This window comes from Sapajus apella, unplaced genomic scaffold (assembly GCF_009761245.1).
Source record: "Sapajus apella isolate SASKATOON/1434 unplaced genomic scaffold, GSC_monkey_1.0 scaffold6, whole genome shotgun sequence".
Lineage (NCBI taxonomy): Eukaryota > Metazoa > Chordata > Mammalia > Primates > Cebidae > Sapajus > Sapajus apella.
Window position 1 is genome coordinate 13,249,812 of NW_022436946.1, and position 12,928 is coordinate 13,262,739.

Below are 12,928 nucleotides of genomic sequence, written 5' to 3' on the forward strand. Positions count from 1 at the left end.
TCACATGCAGCTGTCAATTTAAAATGCCGATGATATATCTTGGAGGCTGTTCTATATCCACACGCAGTTCTATTTTATGCGTTTTTCTTTCTTCCTTTCTTTTTCTGAGACATGCTCTCACTTTGTCACCCAGGCTGGAGTACAGAGGCACAATCTCGGCTCACTGCAAACTCCGCCTCCCAGGCTCAAGCGATTCTCCTGCCTCAGCCTCTCAAGTAGCTGGGATTACAGGTACCCGCCACCATGCCCCGCTAATTTTGTTATTTTTAGTTGGGACGTGGTTTCACCACGTTGGCCAGGAAGGTCTTGAACTCCTGACCTCAAGTGATCCACTCACCTTGGCCTCCCAAAGTGCTAAGATTACAGGCATGAGCCACTGCGCCTGGCCTATCTTATGCTTTTTAATAATAAAAAGGTTCTTCATCTACTGAAAATTATATAGACTCAGTCTTACCCAAAATGTTAATAATATTGCTAAGAACAGACTCTGGAACTAAGCAAATCTGGGTTTAAATCCAGGCTCCCTCTCTCACTATGATATAACCATGGACAAGTTACATCACTTCCTTCTCTTTATCTGTACGTGCATATAATAATAGTCTTTGGGGCTGCTGTGAGGATCTAATGAGCAAAATATGCAAAGAGCCTAATTCTTTGCCAGACACAAAGTAAGCACTCAATGAAGTTCCGATTTCTGTCTTTCCTGGATTTTTGGTAATTTGAAAAATGGATTAATACCTAAAATAGACAAAGGTGTGTTGTTTTTATTATTATTGTCATTGTTATGTGTAGTAGACTTTTGCTCTGAAAAAATAAATACTGAAGGGTTAGTATTAAATTGTATGAAATCTAAGATCATGTACCTTTTGAAAAGAAGCTTGTTTTATTTATAAAACACAAAGAATAGGAAAATGAGGAGAAATGAAAGAAGAAAGCATGAAGCAATTATCTAGTTTTATTGCCAGCTAAGCTACTGAATTTGAATAGTTTAGGCCAAAAATAAGGAGGCTATTTGAGACCTTAAACTTTATTGCCACAACTATCAAGAAATCATTGTAGGCTGGGTGCAGTGGCACATGCCTGTAATCCTAGCACTTTGGGAGGCTAAGGCAGGCAGATCACTTGAGGCCAGGAGTTTGATAACAGCCTGGGAAACATGGCAAAACTCCATCCCTACTACAAATTCAAAAATTAGTCAAGCATGTCGGCACACACCTGTAATCCAGCTACTTGGGAAGCTGAGGCACAAGAATCACTTGAACCCAGGAGGCAGAGGTTGCAGTGAGCTGAGATCGTGCCACTGCACTTTATCCAGCCTGGGCAGCAGAGCAAGACTGTGTCTCAAAAAGAAAGAGAAAGAGAAAGAGAAAGAAAGGAAGAGAAAGAGAAAGAGAGAGAGAGAGAGAGAGAGAAAGAGAGAGAGAGAGAAAGAGAAAGAGAAAAGAAAGAAAGAGAGAAAGAGAAAGAAAGAGAGAGAGAGGGGGTGGGGAGGGAGGGGGAGAGAGCGAGAGAGAGAGCGAGAGAAAGAGAGAGAGAAAGAGAAAAGCAAGAAGGAAAGAAAGAAGGAAGGAAAGAAAGAAAGAAAGAAAAAGAAAGAAAAAGAAAAAGGAAGGAAGGAAGGAAGGAGGGAAGGAAGGAAGGAAGGAAGGAAGGAAGGAAGGAAGGAAGGAAAGAAGGACAGACTGTTTCAGATTTGAGCCCCAGCTGAGGTCCAAGGGGAGTGGGTGGCTGTCAGGGGCAGGTCAGGGGGACGGGCAGCCAGCTGGAAGAACACTCAAGAGGCAGCAGGTTGATGGGATATGGCTTTATTCAGCAGCCGTTTCACAGTGTCAGTGTTGCATTTATACACCTCACAAACAATAGTGGCTTAGAGCCAGGTAACGAGCCTCCCCATGTTATGGCTGCATAGCTAAGATTATAATGCACGGAATTGTGCACTTGCACTTCAATACCACTGAGTCATACAGGATGTTTACCTCAGCCTATGCCTGTCTGGCTGCAGTGCAGCCATGTTCCTTACAATTGGAGAACACTGTGCTCTCTGTTACTATTTGCAATGGATTGAGTTGTGTCCTCCCTCAAATTTGGAGGTAGGGCCTTTATGAGAGTACTTAAGGTTAAATAAGGTCATAAGGTCATAAATACTAAAGGTTAAATAAGGTCCAATAGAACTTGTGTCCTTATTAGAAGAGGAAGAGAAACCAGGATTCTCTCTCTTTCTCTCTCATGGAAGTTTCCATGAGGATATATAGCAAGAAGGCAGCTGTCTATAAGCCAGGAAGAGAGCTCTCACTAGAAACGGTATTTTTAGGCATGCTGATCATAGACTTATAGCCTCCAGAACTGTAAGAAAATAAACATCTGTTATTTAAGCCACCCAGTCTGAGCTATTTTTTTAGGGTAGCCTGAACAGACTAATGTACTACTAAAGGATTTTCCCCTTTATCAGGACAACCGGAAAATGTGCTGTTGCTTTTGTTAATATATATCCCCTGTCTTCAATTAAAATTGTTTCTAAGACCAAAAAAAAAAAAAGATATAGACACTTCAATTTGAGAAAACTTTCAAGTTAGTAATAACTCTAACAGTTAAAGTGCTATAGCAGTAATTGAATTTCATCACCTCAATTTTGCAAATTAGAAAATTGAGGCCAAAAGAATACAAGTCAGCTCCTTCATGACTGAGCCAGAACTGGGTTTAATCCAGGTGCCCAGAGCTCTTACCATCACGCCCACTGCTTTCAATCCGCAACTGTTTTCCATTTCTGAGGATATTAGGTCAGGTAAAGGAGAAAGGAAGGGAGAAGCTGATGGTGCTCTCACCTCCCTGCCATAGTCATATGTCTAAGAATGAAGCCAAGGATTCAGGGACTCTATCTTCTCTGAATCAAAAACAAGGCCTTCCAAAGAAGTCCTTATTCTCTCTTATTTAAGAATAATGGATTTCACTCAGTGAAATGAGTGACAGCCCATAGCCTACATTCCTTGAACAATAACTGTCTAGATTGAATGGTCAGCACGCTAAAGACTTAAAGATGGGAAGAAGTCTAATATTTAAAGTTAGGGTTGATAAATAAGATTTTTGTTAAAGAATATATAACCATCCCTAAAAGTAAAATATATATATGATGATCTCCCCATGTTGCCTTAAATTTCTCCTTATACTTCTATCTACTTATCTATTTAGAGAGACACATACATACCCCCACAGCATGATGAAGATTAAGATTCCTGTGATGAAGACTGTTGCCTATGCAATGTCCATTCTGCCATTCTTCCCAGATAACGAACCGCCTATTTTGTTGATTGCATATTCGTTCCCAGGTTTAAAGCTATATTTCGCTGCCCACGTGGCAGATGTCCCAACTTGCGGATATAGTTGGGTGAGGTTTCCAAGAAAGCTAAAATTGCTGACTCAGCAGACAGGTTTGCCTTTTGCCTGCACTTCCCTCCTTCCTGTTGCTGGGAATGTGGACATGATGGCTGGATCACATCAGCCATTTTCTTGTCATGAGGTGACCCTGAGGATGTAAGCTATAAGTTAGGGCCCAGAGAGGAGAAATAATGAAAGAGTCAAGATCCTTATGACAATGGGGCCATCAGGGGAGCCCTGGATTGACTAAATCAACTTATTTTACATGAGAGAAAAATGTATCTATTTTCTGAGCCTCATTTATTTTGGATTTTTATCATATGTAGTCACTGGAATGTATGCTGCATGAAGGTAGAAACTGGTATTGAAGCATTCAGCAAATGTTGAGTGAATGCAGCCTAACACAATGCCTAAATGATCACGGTGTTTTTCGTAAGACTACAAAAAGTAACTTGGAAACATTCTGGAGTTTATTGAAATGCTAAATAAGTGTTAATAAAATATCAAAGTAAGCAAACATAATACAGCTGAGACCTTGGCAAAGAGTTGTATATGAAGAGTTATCCAATCTAAGCTAAAAATAGTGTTGTATCTCTGGGAAGGACAGAGGCTGGTTCCAGCTGGGGTAAACTATTTACAGTGACCTTGGACACACACACACACAAACTGAGATATTACCTGCTCCTTACCTAACCATATATGATTATAACATTGTAAAATATTTCATCCCACCTGTGAAGCTTTCTAAAATATAAACAACTAAGCATATAAAAAATAAACCACACTCTTCAACTAGATTTTGAGCATCTTGAAGTAATGTCCAAGTGTAATTTGTTTGTGTCTCCAGCACCCACAAAGTGAAGAATACCCAATATATAGTAAACACTGCACATGTCTGACAACTTGAGCTGAAATGGAAAATTAACAAAAAGGAGCATGCTCCTTAGATTCTCCTGGTCCCCTGCCCTTGCTCCACACCCCTTCCTCCACCCATACTTTTCCAAGTGGAGTCCACGTTTGCTAGGGGTATAGATAGAATTGGAGTTAAGAATTGCCTGAAAGGGCCGGGCATGGTGGCTCATGCCTGTAATTACAGCACTTTAGGAGGCCAAGGCAGGCGGAACACTTGAAGTCAGGAGTCTGAGACCAGCCTGGCCAACATGGTGAAACCCTGTCTCTACTAAAAATACAAAAATTAGCCAGGCATGGTGGCAAGTACCTGTAATCCCAGCTACTCGGGAGGAGGCTGAGGCAGGAGAATCACTTGAACCCGGGAGGCAGAGGTTGCAGTGAACTAAGGTTATGCCGCCGTATTCCAGCCTGGGTGACGGAGTTAGAATTTTTCTCAAAAAAAAAAAAAAAAAAAAAAAGACTCTTTTTATTGTCTACTACCTGCTCTTGTCATCATTTAGGAGTACTTGGTATTTCCCAACTGAGACAGAAACCGTTTTTTATAAACATTCATTACACCTCAGAATTGTGTAACTTCTAAACTTGGCCAACTCTGTGCAAGGCCTAATAATGTAGGCGGACATGGCTAGATGTCAGGTTTCTATAAGGATCTACAATTATATTTAGATTGTTTTGTTTTAGAACTGCTATGGTGACCTCATAACTGCAAATATTTACCAACCCACATCATTTTTAAAACTAGTTTATCTTTCCCATGAAGAGAGACCAGAAGTAAAATAATCGTAATATGTGGTATTTCCACGCAGGTCAATCATTATCCTACGTAAATCGACAGGTTGCTATGTTTAAGGCTGCCTATGGTAGTTATGGGAAATAATTCCAGGAAGGGATGGATAATTTCATTGTTCCTTTCAGCTCTGCACAGCATTGTGCTAGGGACCTCGTGAGCCTTTAATCAATGTTTGGGGGAGAGTAATGTAATCATCATCCAAGAACTTTAAGCACTATCTTCAAATATATGTTGGAAACTTGGACTGATACACTTTAAAGGCCCTTAAAGCTCTGAGAGTCTGTAATTATGGGCTAATTGTCTACATTGCTCATTTCATATCATTCATCTCTTATTATCTTAGTTATAGTTTCTTGTTAAAAACTTTAGAATCTGTGATAATGTAAAATGGTGCAGCCGATGTGGAAATAGGACAGCAATTCCTTAAAAAATTTAACACAGAATTACCATATCATCTTGCAATTCTACTTTTGGGTATATATCTAAAAGAATTAAAAGCAGGAATTCAAACAGATATTTGTACACTCTTGTTTACAGCAGTGTTACTCATAATGGCCAAAAAGTAAAAGTGTTCATTGGCAGATGCTTTGGTCTGAATATTTTTGTGCCCCCAAAATTCATATGTTGAAATTTAATCATCAATGTGATGATATTAAGAGGTGGGGCCTTTGGGAAGTAATTAGGTCATGAATGAGATGATGGCCTTTATAAAAGAGGCTGGAGAGAGATATCTCTTACCCCTTCCACCACGTGAGGACACAGCAAGAAGTCCACATCTATGAACCAGAAAGTAGGACCTCACCAGACACCAAACCTGCTACTGATGTTTTAATTATGGACTTTCCAGCCTCTAAAACAGTGAGAAATAGATTTCTGTTGTTTATAAGGTACCAAGTTTATGAGAGTTTGTTATAATAGCCTGAACCAACTAAGACAATAGATGAGCACATAAACAGTATGTAGTATATGCATCCAATGGAATATTATTCTTCCCTGAAGAGGAGGGATATTCTTACATGGACGGACTTTGAAGACATTATGCTAAGTGAAGTAAACCAGGCACAAAAGGACAAATGCCATCTGATTCCACTTATAAGAGGTACATAAAGCAGTCAAATTGATACAGATAGAAGATAGAATGGTGGTTACCAGGGGTAAGGGGAAGTGGGGAATGGAATGTTATTGTATGATAGGCATGGAGTTTCAGTTTAGGAAGATGAAGTTCTGGAAATAGATGGTGCATGTACTCAACATCATGGAAGTGTCTGCTTAAAAATGGTAAATTGTATGGTATGTATATTTTACCACAATAAAATTAGAATCTTAACTAGATTATTAGTTTAGGACACACATTTACTGCACTTCTATGTAGTAGGAGAGAAAAAAATATATCAGTGATTGTTATAATCCGATCATAATAGAAAATGCTGGTTGAGGTGGCTCACACCTAGCACTTTGGGAAGCTGAGGCAGGTGGATCACGAGGTCGAGAGATCGAGACCATCCTGGCCAACATGGTGAAACCCCATCTCAACTAAAAATACAAAAATTAGCTGGGTGTGGTGGCGTGCACCTGTAGTCCCAGCTACTCAGGAGGCTGAGGCAGAACTGCTTGAACCCAGGAGGTGAAGGTTGCAGTGAGCCGAGGTCGTGCCATTGCACTCCAGCCTGGTGACAGAGTGAGACTCCATCTCAAAAAAAAAAATGCATTTAGTCTTTTCCTCTTTTTCTGGAAAGACAGCAACTAACAGCATGGTGTTTAGAGTCAGAGACCTGGGATTGAATCCAGGCCTTGTGCTCTTTAACTTGTGTGATGAAAAGCATGTGACATCTATTTATCTACTTTCAGCTCTGGGGTAGGATTAATATTTTAGGTGATGCTGCACATGTACTGACAGCTCCTTGGCTCCCTACATGACTGGATAGACAGGTGCCTCTTCTGTAGGCTCAACTCAGCCAAACAACATGAGGTGTGACGTATTGGCTCTTTCAAATCCCTATCCTGATAACATCTCCCCCAGAGTATTGTTGTGAGGATTAAATGGGGCAGGTATCACATGTAATTGTAAGCCCTCAATTGTAAGCCCTGTTATTTTACTTGTATGCATTCTAACTTGGCTCAAGTATTAAAATTACTTCTTCATGGCAGAAAATTAAACCCTCCAGTTCCCATTTCACTTTTTTTTTTAAGATGGAGTCTCACTCTGTTACCCAGGCTGGAGTGTAGTGGCATGATCTTGGCTCACTGAAACCTCCATCTCCCAGGTTCAAGCGATTCTTCTGCCTCAGCCTCCTGAGTAGCTGGGATCACAGGTGTGTGCCACTATGCCTGGCTTATTTTTTGTATTTTTAGTAGAGACAGAGTTCCTCCATGTTGGCCAGGCTGGTCTCAAACTCCTGACCTCAAATGATCCCCCTGTCTTGGCCTCCCAAAGTACTGGGATTACAGAAGTGAGCCACTGAGCCTGGCCCCATTTCACTCTTGATTCTCTCTCTTAACCTCTTTTACTATCACCAATAAATAAGGATTTCTCAATGCTCTTAGTACTTCGCTAATTTTTTTCCTTATATACTTCCTAAAAGAATTGAGAATCATGATGAAGCCCATCTACATTTTAAGTTGCCCTCTAAACTTTTCTCTTAAATTTAAATCGCTGAAAATGACACAATTTCAAGTTTATTGAAAATTAATGTCATTTTAAAAGTAAAAATATTTGATAACTCTTTAATGTATCATATGGATTCTAAAACAATAGCCTTTTGGTACTCATCATTATTGTATTAGTTATCTGCTACTGTGTAACAAATTGTCCTTAAGCTTCACAGCTGAAAACAACTATTTATTATCTCACAGTTTCTCTGTGCAGATAAAAGTCCCTCACAAGACTGCAGTTAGGGGGTCAGCCAGGGCTGCAGTCTCATCTGAAGACTTGACTAGGAAGGATCTACTCCCAAGCTTGTTCATGTAACTGTTGGCAGGATTCAGTTTCTTGTGGACTGTAGGGCAGAGGGCCTCTGTTTCTTGCTGGCTAATGGCTAGTGACCTCCCTCAGTTCCGTGTCACATGAGGCTCTCCATAGGGTAGTTCATAATATGGTAACTGGCTTTCTTCAGAGCAAGCAGAAGAGAGAGAGAGAGCAAAAGAGGAGAGCAACATAGAAATCATAGTGCTTTGGTAACCTAATCTTGGAAGTCTCATCCCATCACTTTTGCTGTATTCGCTTTGTTAATTCCTATGCAGCACGAGCGAGGACCAGCAAGGGAGGCGGGCTTACAGAGACAAGATAAAAGCAACAAGCTGTTTATTGGCAGAGGTGTTTTCAGGAAGGAGCCTGGTCTGTGGAGACGTGGGGGCATGAACCAGCGCCGGGCTCCAGCCAGCAGAGATAGCATTTATCTGCAGCTCTCTCAAGGTTAACAGATAGCAGAGAGGCTGGGAACAAAAGAGGGGGTTATTTTCCCAGCTCTTTGGTATTTTATTTCATTTTTTTTCCTTCTTCACTCTCCTTCCCATCTGGAAGAGGGGTGAAGAGGTGAAATTGAAGGAGGGAAGGGGGTCTCCCCTCTCATCATAAAGGCTAAGGATTCAGGAAAAACTGATGGGAATAATACTATGGAATTCATGCAAAGGCAGGTTACAGTAGGTCATTCCTTTCAGACCACAAGGAGTGATTATAAATCTTGGCAGAGGCTATTGAGTTGGTCTGCCCAGCACCCCTGACTTCTCTGGAAGCTGACATCTGCTCCATCTACCCCTCACTACACAGGCCTGTGCTTAGGACTGAGCCTCTTCTAATACCTCTATCTAGATATCACGTGGTCCCAGGATTACACATCACCCAAGCCACATTAGTCAGAGTTAGTCCCTGGGACTTTTCTAGTTATCTTCTACTATGTTGTTGTTTGAGACATGGTCTTTCTCTGTCACCCAGGTTGGAGGGCGCAATCTCAGTTCATTGCAACCTCTGCCTCCTGGGTTCGAGCAATTCTCCTGACTCAGCCTCCTGAGTAGCTGGATTAAAGCCTCACACCATCACACCTGGCTACTTTTTGTATTTTTAATATGGATAGGTTTTTGCCTTGTTGGCCAGGCTGGTCTCGAACTCCTGGCCGCATGTGATCCACCTACCTTGGCCTCCCAAAGTGCTGGGATTACATGTGTGAGCCACCACCAGGCCTTATTATCTTGTACTTTGATGAAAAGCTAGCCTGAGAGAATAGTCCAAAAATGATAGTTTTAGGATCACCACAGTATGTACCTTATAAAGTGCTGTACTATAGTGGAGGTTGTCCCATCTCTCTTAAATGGACTAAAGGAACCTCTCCAGGAGAGTTGAGATGTACTAAAATCCACCTCCTCATAGTTAAAAATTTTCTGAAAACCATAGGATTTCAGAAATTGCAAATCAAAATAAGCCTAGACTACAAGAGTAAAGGAATTGGCTATGTTTGAAAGAAAGAATCCCAGTGTAACAGAAGGCAGGAAGTAGATGCTAGATTTTAAATATTCATGAATGTTAAGACTTTGATTTACAATGTAAGGTAATCTCTTTTACAGATAAAAGTTTCTGTTCTTTCCAAAAAGAGCTTGGAGTGCTGTGAATCACACAAACATATTAGAAGCCTCTTGAATTGGAAATGGTATTCATAGAACTCAGGGCACAAGAATGAGATTTGTATATTCCGAAGATGATGAACCTGAAATTAGAAAGCTTTAATTGGTAAAATGCATGATACACAAGGAACTGGAAGTTGAATAGTTCACCTGAAATTATTTTTAATCCAGAAAGGGTAACTATAAATGCATTCATATGAAGCTAAAAGTGGTGTAAATTAAACTTTTAAAAACAATGTATTTTTTTCTGAAATTAGTTGTAAGCTCAGAAAAAAATGAAATATAACAGGCTACAGGAGAAGAATAAGAACTTCAAAAGGACTTCAAAGATAGGAAATAGGCAAGAAACTTCAAAGAAAGAAAGGGGAAAAAATGGCAGTTTTAAATCCTGTCTAACAGCAAAGACTGGTTTTACAAGGATGGGGGTTGAACCAACTACTCTTTCTAAGTAAAAGAATAATTTATGAATATTAGTTTCTTTTAAAAAAATCTAAATTTGGGTATTTTTATATTAAACACATTTTAAATGGTTAAAGGGATACCATACAGTGAATCAGGGAGATTTAATTTTACCTTAATTTTAAAGGAATATAGTTTTATTATTGGTTTTCTCAGTAATGATAAGCACAGTTACTAAAGAATATAAAACTGGTAATTGAGGCATAAAATGGCTTTGTTGTTTGTTTGTTTTTTCATTTTGATTTGTTTTAGAGTCTCACTCTGTTGCCCAGGCTGGAGTACAGTGGTACCATCTCAGCTCACTGCAAACTCCATCTCTTGGGCTCAAGCGATCCTCCCACCTCAACCTCCTGAGTAACTGGGATTGCAAGCATGTGCCACCATACCTGGCTAGCATTTTGTGTTGTTATTATTATTATTATTATTTTGTAGAGACAGGGTTTCGCCATGTTACCCGGGCTGGTCTTGAACTCCTGGGCCGAAGTGATCCTCCCACCTCAGAACCCCAAAGTGTTGAGATTATAAGCATGAGCCACTGTGCCTGGCCAAGCATGTTTGACCGCATAAGTAAATTTGGAATTGTGTACTAAAATTAAATAGTCACATTTACCTAAATACAATTTTTTTAAGAAATGTATGTCATTTCAGATGGAAGGTATTGTGCTGGAAGTGTACAGGCACATGTATATTTTGTGAGTTGGTTTTAGCAAGTGTTAGGGAAGTAGAAACTTTCCTGAATCTATAGACCTCTTTGATACTGAGTAAAATTGCAGTGTTTAGCATTTGACACTTTTTTTTTATATGAGTGATTATATCACTCAGGGATACAGGGAGAAAGAGATATTTATATTAAGGTTGGCTCATGAGATTGTGGAGGCTGGCAGCTCTAAAATATGTAGGGTAGGCTAGAAACTCAGTCAGGATTTCTATGTTACAGTCTTGAGTCTTATTTGGGAAACTTCAATCTTTGCTCTAAGGCCTTCAACTGATCAGATGAGGCACATCTACATTATGGAGGGTAATCCTCGTTATTTAAAGTCAACTGGGCTGGGTGCAGTGGCTCATGCCTGTAATCCCAGCACTTTGAGAAGCCAAGGTGGGAGGATCACTTAAGGCCAGGAGTTTGAGACCAGCCTGGGCAACATGATGAAACCCTTTCTTGATATAGGTTTGGCTCTGTGTCCCTACCCAAATCTCATCTTTAATTGTAATCCAAATTGTAATCCCCATGTATTGAGGGAAGGACCTGATAGGAGGTGACTGGATCATGGGGGCAGTTCCCCCATGCTTTTCTCATGAGAGTGAGTGAGTTCTCAGGAGATCTGATGGTTTTAGAAGTGGCAATTTTTCCTGTGCTCTCTCTCTTTCCTGCTACCATGGGAAGACATGCCTTGCTTCCCCTTTACCTTCCACCACGATTTTAAGTTTCCTGAGGCCTACCCAGCCATGTGGAACTGTGAGTCAAGTAAACCTCTTTCCTTAATAATTACTCAGACTCTGGTAGTATCTTTTTGTTGTTGTTGTTTAGATGGAGTCTTGCTTTGTTGCTGGGCTGGAATGCAGTGGCTCAATCTTGGCTCACTGCAAACTCCATCTCCTGGGTTCAAGCGATTCTCCTGTTTCAGCCTCTAGAGTAGCTGAGATTATAGGCACCCACCACCATGCCTGGCTAATTTTTGTATTTTTAGTAGAGACGAGGTTTTGCCATGTTGGCCAGGCTGGTCTCAAACTCCTGACCTCAGGCGATCCACCTACCTTAGCCTCCCAAAGTTTTGGGATTACAAACATGAGCCACTGTGCCTGGCCAACTCTGGTAGTATCTTTATAGCAGACTGAAAATGGACTAATACATGTGTCTACAAAAAATTTAAAAATTAGCTGAGTGTAATGACACGTGCCTGTAGTCCTAGCTACTCAGGAGGCTGAGGTGAGAGGATCACTTGAGCCCAGGAGTTTAAGGCTACCACGAGCTATGATCATGCCATTGCACTCCAGCCTTGGTGGCAGAGAGAGACCCTGTCTCTAAAACAAATAATAAAATGATAAAGTCAACTGGTTATAAATATTAATCACTATAAAATGTCTTCACAGCTACATCTAGACTAGTGAAACAACTGGGCATCATAGTCTAGCCATATTGATACATAAAATTAACTATCACAGTTATCAATTTAATTATACTTAATTTAGATAAAATTGGATTTGAAAAAGTTTCTTTTGGAGGTTTTAGTTCACAAACCACTAAAATAATAAATGTTTATATTTATTCAAAGGCCTTTTCTTAAGTGGAATGCTATACTAGAGATTAAAATTACCTGTAAGTAAAATAAAGGTAGTAGAAACATATATGACATTTTGGCCCATACATCAAAAGAGGATTTTAAACAATCTCAAGGGTAGCTGATATTTACGTGCATTAATATTTCCTATTTATACGGAATTTCAAATACCAATATCATCTTTGATGTCATACTGGAAAATGAAAGACTGTAAGAGATATTGGGTCAATATATTACTAACTGGGAGAATTGTTTGGATTTATACAAAGCAAACTTTAAAAAATAATAACACATAGCCTGCTATTATCTAAACTTGATAGAGGGATGTTCTGCCTTTTAAAAGAAGAAAAAATATTAACTCAGAAAAAAGAGCAAAGTAAATGTAAAAGCTTTGATAATTGGCCAAGATTTTGTAAAATTAAAATATTAACAAATATTTAAATATACTTTTATATATTTATAAGCATGTGGGAATTGTGGGAGCTACAATTCAAGATGAGAT